This window comes from Amblyomma mixtum, chromosome 7 (assembly GCF_055824585.1).
Source record: "Amblyomma mixtum isolate Tamu chromosome 7, ASM5582458v1, whole genome shotgun sequence".
Lineage (NCBI taxonomy): Eukaryota > Metazoa > Arthropoda > Arachnida > Ixodida > Ixodidae > Amblyomma > Amblyomma mixtum.
In genome coordinates this window covers 131684233-131697178 of record NC_143018.1, presented here as the reverse complement: position 1 = coordinate 131697178, position 12946 = coordinate 131684233, and the positions used below count along the sequence as shown (strand labels likewise).

The window sequence follows — 12946 nt, the reverse complement described above, 5'->3', positions numbered from 1 at the left end:
AGCACGTCAAGAAAATTCTGGCATTCACGCTTTCTTATGCCGTGAAGGGGGCTGCATGTCTGCCAATCAATATGCGGATAATTGAAATCACCTGCCAGGAATATTGGCGAGCGTGGAAATTTGTTCTGCACGTAAGTTAGAGATTCATTTAGGTTTTCAGGGAATTCCTCGTGCGAATCAGGTGGGCGATAGCAGACCCCAACGGCACAAGTTACTGATGGTGATAGGCGCAATGCAACCCATAAAATTTCCAGACACGATTCTGTATCAACAACATAGGCTTGCAGGCTTTTCCTTACGGCGATCAACACCCCGCCACCGCGCGAGGTAATGCGATCTTTTCTAAATAATGAAAAATGGCTGGACAAAGATAGTTCAGAATAAGCAATATCGGGAGATAACCAGGTCTCTGTGCCCAGCACAAGGTCGGCTGAGCATGCTTCAACATAAGAACACACATTATCTTGTTTTGGAAGGAGGCTGCGGAAGTTTGACACTAAAATTAACAATGCTGAATTTGTGGGTTTATTTTGTAGTCAGTGGTCCTCAGTGGTTGCGTCATGTTCAGGAGTGGTCATTTCACTAGTGCCGCTTTTGGGGACAGCAGCCACTTCTTTAGAGTCGCGCTTGGGGAGGGCAATCACTTCTTTAGTGGCGGAGTTAAATGAATACAGTGTGTTATTGAGAAGGAGCTTATCAAATAAGAGCTTATACTTTTCCCCAGGATTTCTAGTATTTCGGGCGAAGTCTCTGAGCTGTTTCCGAATAAACTGCATCCTAGGCGAGAAATCTTCCTCTATCCAAACGGAAGCGGAGTCGAGATCTTTTAATTTGGATGCATTTTTGAGAATGTTTGTTTTGTCTTTGAAATTTAAGAACTTCACAATTATTGGGCGGATGCTGTCCTGCCTTTGCTCTCCTATTCTGTGGGCACGTTCAATTTCGCCAACTGAAATGCCTAAGTTTTTGGTTACAAACTTAGTCACAACTTCTTCCGTATCCTTCCATGTTTCCGTTGTTTCCTCTTTAATACCTTTGAAGATCAAGTTATTTCTACGCATTCTGTTATTGAGGTCGTCAACAACTATGCTAGACTGACGCGTTTGTGTTGTTTCTATGCTTTGCAGCCTGTCTTGGGATTCTTTGATCATCGAGCCCAAGTTGTTGACTTCCTTAGAGACGTCGCTAACTACATCCGAGTTTTCTTCAAGTTTAGATAGGCGCCGTTTGATCTCTGTGACGCCCAACTGCTAGTCTTTGACCTTTCCAAGAATTTCTTTTTGGAACTTTTCACTGGATAATGTCATTTCTCTGATAGCAGCGAGAATTTGATCACATTTGTCAGGGCCAGGATTTGTCTCAATGTCCCCAGCACAGATCAGCAGGAGCCAAATACAAGAAATGGCTAAGGTCAGCCGACCAAGAACACATACGTTTGCAGTAGCTGACCCCGGGCAAAACCATACTGTTGAAAATGATACTGTTTCTCTGTCAAGCGGCACAAGACAACCAATTTGAACAAAACAACCAATTCGAACACGGTATGTGCAAAGGTCGACACCCATCACCACAGCATTGACAGCTCAGAAAAACTCAATTGGGATTTGCAGCCAAAACAAAGGTAGTAATCTACCGAGCCTATGTATTTGCGTCCCACTCACCTACAGGTGTGAAGAACAGAAGTGGTTAGATGCAATAATTCGGCCGCAAATCCCACTCGGCAGCTGATCGTCTGTCTTTTTATAGCAGATCCAGGAGGGGCGCTGCCGCGGGCAGTGATGGCGCTTGCGCTGTGGGCTCTTAATGATGGGTGGTGTAGCGATGGGTGGTGTAGCGATGGGTGGTGTAGCGAATCTTTCATTTGAACCTCCACTTGTTGGGAGCCTCTGGCTTTCAGCTGTGTTTTTGTAGTTTAAAAACGACTGCGTATAGGGTGATGAACTTGAAATTGCAGTGAAATGTTCCCCCAATATGCCTGCCTGTTCCTCTATGCTTGTTTGTGTGTCAGGTGTTGTTAAAAAAGGAATTGCGAATGGTGAAAAGTTGTCATTTAATTTACGAACCTGCTCCCACATTTTTTTAGATGGGATCCGACTGTTGATAGATGAAACATAATTTTGCCATGAAGCTTTCTCGGCACTTCGACGGACGTACCGAGCTTTAGCTTTTGCCTTTTTGAAATTTAAGAGATTTTCATTTGTCGGATACCTGCGGAATTTACCCCAAGCTCTATTTTGCTGATTTTTTGATTCTTTACAGTCCTTTGTCCACCATACTTTACGGTTTTGTCGCGCACTCCTTACGACTTAGGAATAGCTGTGAGTGCGGAAGTTATGATACAATTAGTGAACTTTTCATTTATTTGGTCGATGCTGAGATTTTCTAAAACTATATTTTCTAAGGTTGCCTTTGCTCTAAAAAGTGACCAGTCGGCGAGGTGAAGCTTCCAGCGCCGTGGCCTTGTGGGGATTATTTCCGGTGGGGATGTTAAAGTAATTAGTATAGGGAGGTGATCGCTGCCATATGTGTTGCCAATGACGTCCCAGTTAAAATCGTTAAAAACAGAAGGTGAACTAAACGACAAATTTAAACAGGTCATTTTCCCTGAAGCAGGGGAGCAGTATGTGGCTTTTTCTGTATTTAAAAGGCATACACTATTTGTGAGGATAAAATCTTCGATTATTTGACCCCTAGAGTCACAGCGCTCACTTCCCCAAAAAGGGGAGTGAGCGTTAAAATCCCCGACTACTAGATATGGTTCTGGAAGTTCATCAATGAGGCCTTGTAGATCGTGGACTGTTGGTGTGAGATGTGGAGGAATATATACAGAGCAGATTGTAATTGTTTTGTAGCTGACAATGCTGACTGCAACTGCCTCAAGTTTTGTTTTGAGTCTGATCTCTTGAGCAAGGACAATGCTTTGTGCGACAATCGCGACGCCTCCCGAGAGTCTATTTGCCTGCTCACGATCGCGTATAAAAGTTTTATAATGCTTCAGGATGTTCACATGTTGCGGACCTAGATTGGTTTCCTGGAGACATAAGGCTACGGGTGACATTGACCCTAAAATATTTTTTTATGTCATCGTAATTTCTCAATATTCCTCTACAGTTCCACTGAACTAGAAAAGCCATGTTTATGTTTTGGGGTAGGAGCAACGAGACGTTTACTTATGTTCTGGGGCCGTTATGGTGGCCCTGCCTTTTTTCCGCTCAAGAGAGCTGTTCCGCCGCTGTAAAGCAGGCGGGCTGGGAGTTTGGTCCATCACCTCGGAAGAGGTGCTGGACGACCGCGAAGAAGCCGCGGGTGTGTGGGTGCCAGACCTCCCCCGACGGGGGGAAGTCCTGCGGGATGCTGACCCGTGGGCTGGCACTCCCTGGCTTGGAGTTGGCAGAGCAGCCTTCGCTGTCCCTGCCTGGGGCGTGGATGGCCCTGCCACTGGCGCGGTGGAAGTGGCCGCGCAGATGCCGGAGCGCTGTGTGGTGCTACGCCCCCGCGCACCACATCAGCGAAGTTTGGTTTCGCTGTGAAAGAGAATGTATTTGTCAGTGCAAAATGCCTTCTGGCTTCTTTAAATGAAATGTTTTCTTTGGTCTTTATGGTGATGATTTCTTTCTCTTTTTTCCAGGACGGACAGGCCCTATAGTATGCAGCGTGGTCTCCTTCAGATTCGCGCAGCGTAGGGCTGCGTCACATTCCTCAGAAGGGTGGTCCTTCGAAGCGCATTTCGCGCAGGTTTTGCGGCCGCGGCAACTCTGTGAGCCGTGGACAAACTTCTGACAGTTGAAACAGCGGCGGGGATTCGGTATGTAGTGTCTGACGGTGATTTTCAGGTATCCAACATCGATCGTTTCGGGCAAACTGCTGTTGTTAAATGTGAGAACCATGTGTTTGGTGTCTATTTCTTTGTTGTCCTTGCGGATTTTGATCCTGTGCACGTCAATTACATTTTGATCAGAAAGTCCTTGAAGCATTTCGGTTTCTGTTAGATGGATGAAGTCAGCCTCTGAGATAACGCCTTTAACTGTGTTAAGATATCGGTGGGGAGTCACGGAGACAGAGATGTCCCCTATAGAAGCAATGTTGGACAGTTTCGAGCATTGGATGCTCTCACGCAGTTCAAGGAGTAGGTCGCCACTGACCATTTTTGATACCTTGTAGCCAGGCCCCAAGGCATCTGTTAAGCATTTGGTAACAAGGAAGGGGGATATGGTTCGGGCTTGTTTTTCGTCACAGTTGCTGTGTATTACATGAAATTTTGTGAAAGTTGGCTTCTTTTTCGCAAAAAAGTCTGCTGCTTCGTTCCGCCCTCTTTTGAGAGAGCGATCTGGTTTTGAAAGGGGGGGAGCCATAAAAAAAATTTAGTTTTTCGGTCATGGTGGCAGCCACCCACCATGGAGTCCAACAAGGGGACGCGACAGGAACTTGAAGGCAAGTCCTGCCCACGCCAGCTGTACACCTTAACTATAACCAAATATGACGCAACTCAGGGTAGTTGGCCACACAAGGTTAACCCTCGCCGCCAGGAAAAAAAGGAAAAAACCAAGAAGGGAAGAGGATACAGGAAAGTTGTAACAAAGGAGATAGGACTGTGAAAGATGGAGAGGAGAACAGGAAAAGGCGACTGCCGATTTCCTTCGGTCGGGTCAGGCCGGAGGTGCCGTGTACAGGAAGCTGGGGCCAAAGTGGTGTGTTGCCTCCGCCGAGGGGCCTTAAGGGTCCAAACGCTCGGCATCGGCTCAACCACCAGGATCCCCTTTTCCCCGGACACGGCGATGCCACGCACGGCTAGGCGCGGATGCTAGGGTCCATGGTGACGCATTGCTCACCATCATCCCTCTGCGGGGATGCCCTGCGGATGCTCGGTATACCCCGTGGTGTCGCCACTCACCAACGTCTGCATGCTGCAGACGCCCCCCTGCGGGGATGTAGATGGTCTAAAACACGACTTCAGCATGGCTTGCGAAGATGTCTTCAAGAACATATTAGAAGGAGTATTAGTCAAGCTGCGACCCACTTCAAGGTCTCTACTGTCAGCTACCGGCTAAACCACCCTGACTTGTTGTCCAGTCGGTGGGCATGACAAGGCATAAGCTAACGTTTCGGTAAGTCAAGTTTGCTAAATCTAGTGGGAAACATGCTGGTGCATGGCACGCAGACTAAACTGTATATTAGTGGATGGTGATAAATGGACACTAAGGAAGAAAGCAGAAGCCAAAGGCAAGTCATGCTAGTTTACAAAGCAGACACATCATATCTTAACCAAGTTTTATCTGCCCCTCACTCATCCCACACACCGAAGCCATCAACAACACTAAACATAACCCTGATATATTATGTCAATGCATTGTTCATTAAAAAATTGAAAACTATCCACCCACGGTGCAAGATAAACTAGGTGAGGGAATGGCACAGCGTCAGCGCGTTGTGCAAAGAAACGGGCAGCGTTCTAGTAACTCGGCATGGTGAGAGAGAGCGCACCAGACTAGCACCCGCTCCGGTTCATGCCGGGTGCCTGCCTTGCCTTGCTTTCCTCGGCTAACATTTCGGCGGGAAAGGTGTTCGTCTCCCGCGATAGTGGATGGATCATTCAGCACAAGTCCTTTTGCGGCCGTGCGATGTCAGAGTGCTTTGTGCCATTTTGCAACAGCGGGTACAAGTCATGTGCAGCGAAGTATTCACTCTTCAAGCCGCCGGATGACGAAGGAAGGCTGTAAGCATGAAGGCGGGCTATACCGCGCAAAGACAGGGTGCTTCAGAGGACGGACCGTGTGTGAAAGACATTTCGCGCCACATGTCATTTTGAAGACTTGGTCTGCCGAAACTGATGGCCGTGTGCTCATGTCGGGAAAGAGGAGAGCTGGCCTCGCGAAGGATGCGGTACCTACCATTTTCAAAGGCGCACCGAAGTACTTATCGAAGAAAATCAAAAGCCCTCGCAAGCAAGTAAAGCAGCCGGCTCGTTCTACTGCTCTTTGCTCAACTGTGTCAAACTCTAGCAGCTCCTGTGATGCTAGCCGCACCCTTCTGACAGAGAGGCAGTGATCGGCCGCATTGACGGAAACGAACCCAGCGAAGCCGTCAACAAGTAAGACAACGGCACTAACAGGACACCGTTTGAGCTTTTGTTCAGCTCAGCACCTAAGTTGTGCCTTCCTAAACATCTTGGGAGGTTCACAGAATCGATGCTGAGGGCATTAAGGACAACTTGTTCAACGACGCTTGCATCCAACACTGCGATGGGTCTTGTGTCGTGTTTACGAAAAAAGTCGCTACATGTAAAAAGCGATATGCCAGTCCAGTTATATGTTTTAGGAAAGCCAGTTGAATGCACGAGTGTTGGGATTAGTTCGTGTGCGAATTCTGTCTCTGAAGTGGAATCGATGTTATCAGCTGTCAGCAACTTGAGTGTTTGCTGTGGAGAACCAAGTCTCAAAAGTTTTCCCTCCGTATTGCCTGAGTGCGCCTTTGTTGACTGTCAGAGAAAGTGAAGGCACAATAATTGCCCACTGGTGACGTCTGGAGGTGCCATACGTCGGCCTTGCAGCAGTCTCACAGACACTTTAAGAATACATGCTACCCGACCGACTTTGAGGACAAAGCAGAAGCAACGCTTGAAATCCATAAGGCTGTCAGCGCTGCGCACAACTGCATTGCCAGCCCAAAAGCAAAGGCTTGACTTCTTGCGAACTTCCATAGCTAAATTGCGGCGTTCACGAGCAAGGCTGCTGAAACGCAACAAGCTGCTGAAAAAACAATTGGAAGACAGCAAGAAGGAGATGATGCAATTGAAAGATGAGGATGTCGTAGAGAAATAGCAGGCTCTTAATGTACCACTACCACAGCTACTTCTCTTGAAAGAATGTATTTCTGCTGCCAAGTGCAAAACAAAAAACAATAGGAAATATACAGATGACTGGCTGTTACTGTGCTTGCTGCTCTACATACGATGCCCTGCTACGTACTCCTTCTTGCGAAGGAATAGCATATTGCCCCTTCCTTGAGTGTCCACAGTTAGGAAATATATCAGCATGGTTGGCCTTAAATGTGGATTTGATGAAGACTTCTTTAAAGCTTTGAAGATGAAAGTCGCCAACAAAACAGAATTTCAAAGAAGAGGAGTGCAAAATTGTAGATGAAATACATGTGAGAAAAGAGGTGGCCGTTCACTCTTAGACGATGACATACAGTTGTCTTTTTTTTTATTATTCCTCAAAGGTCCCTTTCGGGACATTACATGAGGGGTGGGGATAACACGGCAAAACAAAAATATTATATATTAATAAGAAATGGACAAATATTAAGGCGGAAGCCTTTAATGCCTCATCGTTGTAAGCAGGAGCTGTCGACAGAAAATGTCACGCTTTTCAGTTGGTCGAAACAGTCGGCAAGTCACAGTGCGCGAATTTCAAACGGGGCCAATTGTACTTTGGCTACTAACCATGCAACCAATTAAAGGGATCGTATAGTGATGCTCCAAGTAAGTTTGACTGAGTTTAATTGCTTACTTAACACCAATTAGACCAAGTAACCTTTCTAGTCAGACCAGATAAATAAAGAAAACCGAGTAAGAAATTGGTCGAGCTTGGGAATCGAACCCCGGTCTCCGGAGTGCGAGTCGAGCACGCTACCACTCCGCCATGCCAGCTCGATGGTTTGGAATGAACAAAGGTGCGTCTAGCGAATACGGTGTCTTCGTCCACTCCCATCTTCCTCCCTTCCCGTTACGGCGAGGTTTAGGTGTCCACCGAGATATGAGAGACAGATACATTTCCTTTCCTCAAAAACCAATTTACCGACGAGCAAGGCGTATTTGTCCGCGTTCCAGATTGGTCGAAATTGTCGTGACGTCACCACGCGCGAATTTTGACGGGTGTCCACCGAAATATGTGAGACAGTTACTGCGCAACTTCCTTTCCTCAAATACAATTTTCGACTAGTGTCTACTGAGATATGTGAGACAGTTAATGCGTAATTTCCTTTCCTCAAATATAATTTTCATTTTCTTCACTACTGCCCCTCTTTCTTCTTTCACTCACTTCCTCCCTTCCTGCACCATGCGGCTCAGGTGTCCACCGAGACGACAGAGAATTACAGCCCCATTTCCTTTCCTTAAAAAGCGTTGCGTTCAAAGGGCAACGCATCGCGCCGAACGGGTGGTGGCATTCCGTGGACTCCCTGGCAGCGCTACAACACGCTGTCGCGTTCCATTCCTAAAGGCGAAGCTTAAGCGTCATTAATTGGCAGTTAATTAATGCACCAACAAAATGTGAAGTGAACAATCGCGTAGCAGAATGCAGCACTCAGGCTTTCGCCTTTCAACACTTTAGCCGCTAAAGTTCCTCGTAATTTTTACATTGATGAAAGGGCTTCCTCGATGGTGTTCTTGAAAAGTCGGTGAATCATGATGGTGGCAACTTCAGCAGGGAGGTTATTCCAGTCACGGGCAGTCTTTAAGAAAAATGATTGCTGGAATGTGGTGGTATGGGCACGTTTAGGGTAAACAGCGTTCGGGTGGTTATGGCGGGAAATGCGATGGACACGTGGAATTAATTGGTTGGCTTCTGTAAAGTTGTGGAAGAATTTATGAAATAAGCAGAGACGTGCTGTGTTCCGACACAGCACGACACAACACAGTGTTGATCACGGAGACCAAAGTGTTCGGAGCAATGAGCTGGCAGACCATGGTTTTGTCTTTGCATTTTCACCTTAGCAACCCGTAGCTGTATTCGCATCAAAAGGACCAACTAAAGGCACACTTCTAGCTCAGCTATAGAATGCTGGTATATTTGTTGATGGGGTTGTGCGCGATGGAGCCTAAACCAACCGAGCAAAATGGAGACAACTTGGAGTTAATGGTGAAGTGGGTCACGTTGTGAATGCATGTGAGCATCTTATAGATACCTGTAGAAAAGTGCATATCTTGTCAAGTGCCCCTCACCTTTTGAAATGTATTCGCAATCGGCTGTACGCAAAGATGGTTCTGAGAAGACAAGGCCGGTTTATAAAATGGTCCCACTAGGATGCCCTCTACGTGGCAGACACAAAACATGCTGCAGAACTGAGAGTTCGCCCAAAGCTAACTTATAACCACGTCAACTCCACCGACATGCTGAAAATGAGGGTGAAACTCGCGACCCAGCTTTTTAGCAACTCTGTGGCTAAAGGGATACAGTTTTACACCAAGAGAGGTGCGCCTCGGCTCTACAACACGGAGCCAACTCTTGAGTTTTCCTTTTTTCTTAACTTATTCGGTGCCCTCAACCGCCTCTTTCCTGCAGTAGGACTCACTCTTGGATGCCAGGACATGCTGATTATTGACAGTGCATTCAGGTGGCTCGACGAGTGGGAACAAGAGGTTGTGGATGGAGTCATTCCTAAAGACCTTTTTTTGAGTCAGTCTACTGCGGAGGGACTTCGAGTGACGTTAAAGTCTGTTCGAGAGTTGTCAGCTTACCTCTTGACGGGATGCGGGTTCAAGTATGTCTTTTCAACTAAGACGAACCAAAACCCCTTGGAATGGATTTTTGGCCTAATAAGGCAAGCCGGGGCTCAAAATGAGTATCCTACTTTTCCAACAATTCTGCAACTTTATCGTATGCTTTCACTTTATTCGTTGCTCAAGCCACCGCAGTTTGGGAACTCCATGGCCCCCGAAAACAGCCAGTCTGCGTTTGTGACATTGGCTGACCTCAGACACTCATAGAAGTGTTCAGCTGTAGAGAGGATGAAAAAAGTGGAAGATCTCAAACACAAGCTGGACGGCTTGATTAACGAGGGAAGCTGGGAGCGCGATGACGTATTTGAACACAATGGCTGCAATGCAACCGTTGTTCACTGTATAATATATTACGTCCCCGGATTTGTCACAAGGAAGCTGGTGAAGCAGACGTCATGAACCATTTGCAAACAAGCCCTTGTGGGACGCAAAGGATTATGAAGAGCTCCTGAAGCAGACCTTGTGAACTTGTCACAGACCAGTGGAACGTGTCTCATAAGGAGAGAGCAGAGGCGGCGTTCGGATAGCGCAGTAACAGGCTCGTAGCACGGCTGTTGCTGGGGGTCCGCGTAGGTCTCTCTCGGGGCTTGGCCATCGGCGAAAGAAGCCGACAATGGAGTTCCAGGAAGCGTGGAAAGTTCCAAGGGCGGTGGTACGGGTGCGCTGTTTTTTTTGAAAGTGGACAGTGCAGGCCTGGCCGACTCGGCGACAACTGTCCTGGAAGACTTAAGTCTTTTGCGTCCCCTCCTGCTCTCCCACACGACGCTCCGAGGGAGCTGCGCGGGTTAATGCGTCCCCTCTGCCCCTTCGTGATCGCGTTGAAACAAAAGTGCCCCGATGATGAGGGGAAGGGCGAAAGTGTGCTTTCTGTCGGACCGTCCGGGTTGTAGGGAACACATTCGGGAGGAAACAGTCAACTAAAGAGGTTGGGTGGTGTGTCATCGGGCGTGGAGGGCCGAATTACCGCGCCGAGGCAGCCGCGTTCCATCGCGCAAGGCCCGCCGCCGTCGAGCCATCGCCCCATCGACAGCCACCAAAACCGGAGTCATCGCCGCGGCCCCCGTATGTGAATTGTCCGCCGGACTTTCTCCTTTTCCTACCTCTAACGTTTTGTATATTCCTTCCTTCAATGCACTGTACGCCTTGTTGTTGTTCTCTATAGTTGGATGAGAATGTTTTTGTGCTGTCCATCTCCTCCTTGTCGCGTTTCGTGTTATGTATAGTTTCTGCTACTCCTCTGTTCGTTTTTACTTTTTTGTGTTTCCCTGCCTGTGAGTGAACACTTGTTTTAACCACTCAACCCCTTGAGTTCCTTTTGGATGACCGACGCACCGACACACGCGCACCACGCACAGGCTGACCAACCTCAACAAATAGATGTTGTCCCACACTCGCTTTTAGGCCAGAGGGAAGCCTAAAGCGGCTCCTCTGCCTCAACGGTTTGCGCCAGGCAGCCGGTTGACGAGCGATAGTTGTGACAATAATTCCCGTCCGCGCGACAGGACCGGACAGCCACGTGTCGAAGCTGAGGCTCCGAAGGGACTCAGAAGAGAGGATGGTGCTAGTGGTTAGACATCCACTGTTTCCTGAGCACGATGGCAGAGGCCGAGTTTGACAAACTGGCAGAGCAGGCAAGAAGCTTCGGCTTCGAAAGCAAAGCACTGTTCTCTTGGATTGAACAGGAGTGGGCTAGGCGCCGAGAGGAGATAAATGCAGAGCACACTTGGCGCAAGGAGGAAACCGAACGCGAAGCTCGTGTGAGAGATGAAAAGTTGGAGAGGCAAAGAGAAGAATCCAAAATAAGAATGGCTTTGCTTGAAAAGGAAAAGGAGGTGTTGTTGTTGAGGCGGGAAGCCGCAAGTGCCTCTGAAACGAACTCCAGGTCCGGGTCGGAAGAGAGAGGGGCGGTGCAAGGGAACAAAGTGTACCCGCACAAAGTTATGCCTGTTTTCGATGAGCAGCGCGATGACCTCGATGCCTATTTGATGCGTTTTGAGCGCATGGCAGGAGGAGGAGGAGGATATAGAAGAGGAAAGGCAGGGAGGTTAACCGAAAGAATAATCGGTTTGCTACCCTACACGGGGGGAAGGGGGTGAGGGGATAAAAAAAAGAAACAAAGGAGAGTAACAGAAAATTGAAGTCACTATAAAACGTCACTGTTCGTTAAAGTCACAGCCTATCGTGCAATCCAGAAGTTCTCAAGAAGCGGAGCAGTGACTTGCAGGCCTTCTCCACCGACGACCGCTGCGGCCAGTGGCCGAGAATCTTCATTTCCGTGAAAGGGCGTGTATCTAGGCGCTCCAGCGCACGGCTGAGAGACTGCCTTTCGGTGGTGTAGGCAGGGCAGTCACAAAGAATGTGGGTTATTGTCTCGTCATGCCCGCAGATGGAACATGCAGGACTACCAGCCATACCGATTAAGAATGAGTAGTGGTTGGTGAAAGCTACGCCAAGCCAGAGGCGACACAGCAAAGTTTCTTCTCGTCGTGGTAGGCCTGATGGTAGTCGCAGCTTCAGATCTGGGTCCAAGGCTTGTAAACGGGAATTGCAAAATTGGCCGGAAATCCACGCGGCAAGCGTGATGTCCCGCGCAAGTGCGCGAAGCCTGCTCGCTGCATCCGATCTCAAAATGGGTATCTACACAAAATCGCCGTCGTCGTGAGCAGTTCGCGCGACCTCATCCGCGCGGTGATTACCTGCTATGCCGCTGTGCCCCCGGTAGCCATTGGTAGATAATGTCATGTCCTTTGTTGATGGCAGAGTGATGTAGCTGTGGAATTTCGGCGGCCTGTTGTTCATGGGCTCCACGGCGAAGAGCAGCTTGTAAGCCTTGGAGGGCAGCTTTCGAATCGGTGAAAATAGACCACCGCTGAGGGCGCTGCTGACTGATGTATTCAATAGCGACACGAAGAGCGGTGAGTTCTGCACCCGTCGAAGAAGTGCGGTGACCTGTCCTAAGTCTAATTTCTGTAGTGCTTGCGGGTATGACGACGGAGCCAGAAGAGATCCATCGGCCATACCATGCTGAATACGCCGGTTCTCGTCCGAGCGCATGGCAGAAAGCCAAGGTCGGCCACGGGACCAATGGTCCACTTATTTTAGCCTGTGTTTGAGCGGCGATGCTCTCGGAATAAAGAAGATGATACAGCACCGCCAACAACGACGACGAAGCGCTAGCGCCGCCCGTAGAAGGCTCGTGCTGGAGAACTGCCGCTTGTGTGCCGGTCCCTCGCCTCGCTGGTTCCTAGAGTTCTTGCGCCAGGGTCTTCGTCGCCGGCGCTTCAACGTGCCAATAAACCGCTCTACACTCTAAACGTCTTTAGTCGAATATCCGCGCCTGATTGTACGAGCTACGACAAATGAAAGCAAGCTCTGATGCTGCGATTTCGATTGACGGAGGAAGGATTCCGAGAGAAGTTTAAGGGGGCATCGCCCATGAATGGAGAA

The 12946-nt window shown here is 48.6% G+C and overlaps 1 pseudogene; it reads left to right on the top strand.

Annotated features, from left to right (window-relative positions):
- The first annotated feature begins 5618 nt into the window (after positions 1–5618).
- LOC149337608 (uncharacterized) lies at positions 5619–10045 on the top strand (annotated as a pseudogene).
- Positions 10046–12946: the final 2901 nt, after the last annotated feature.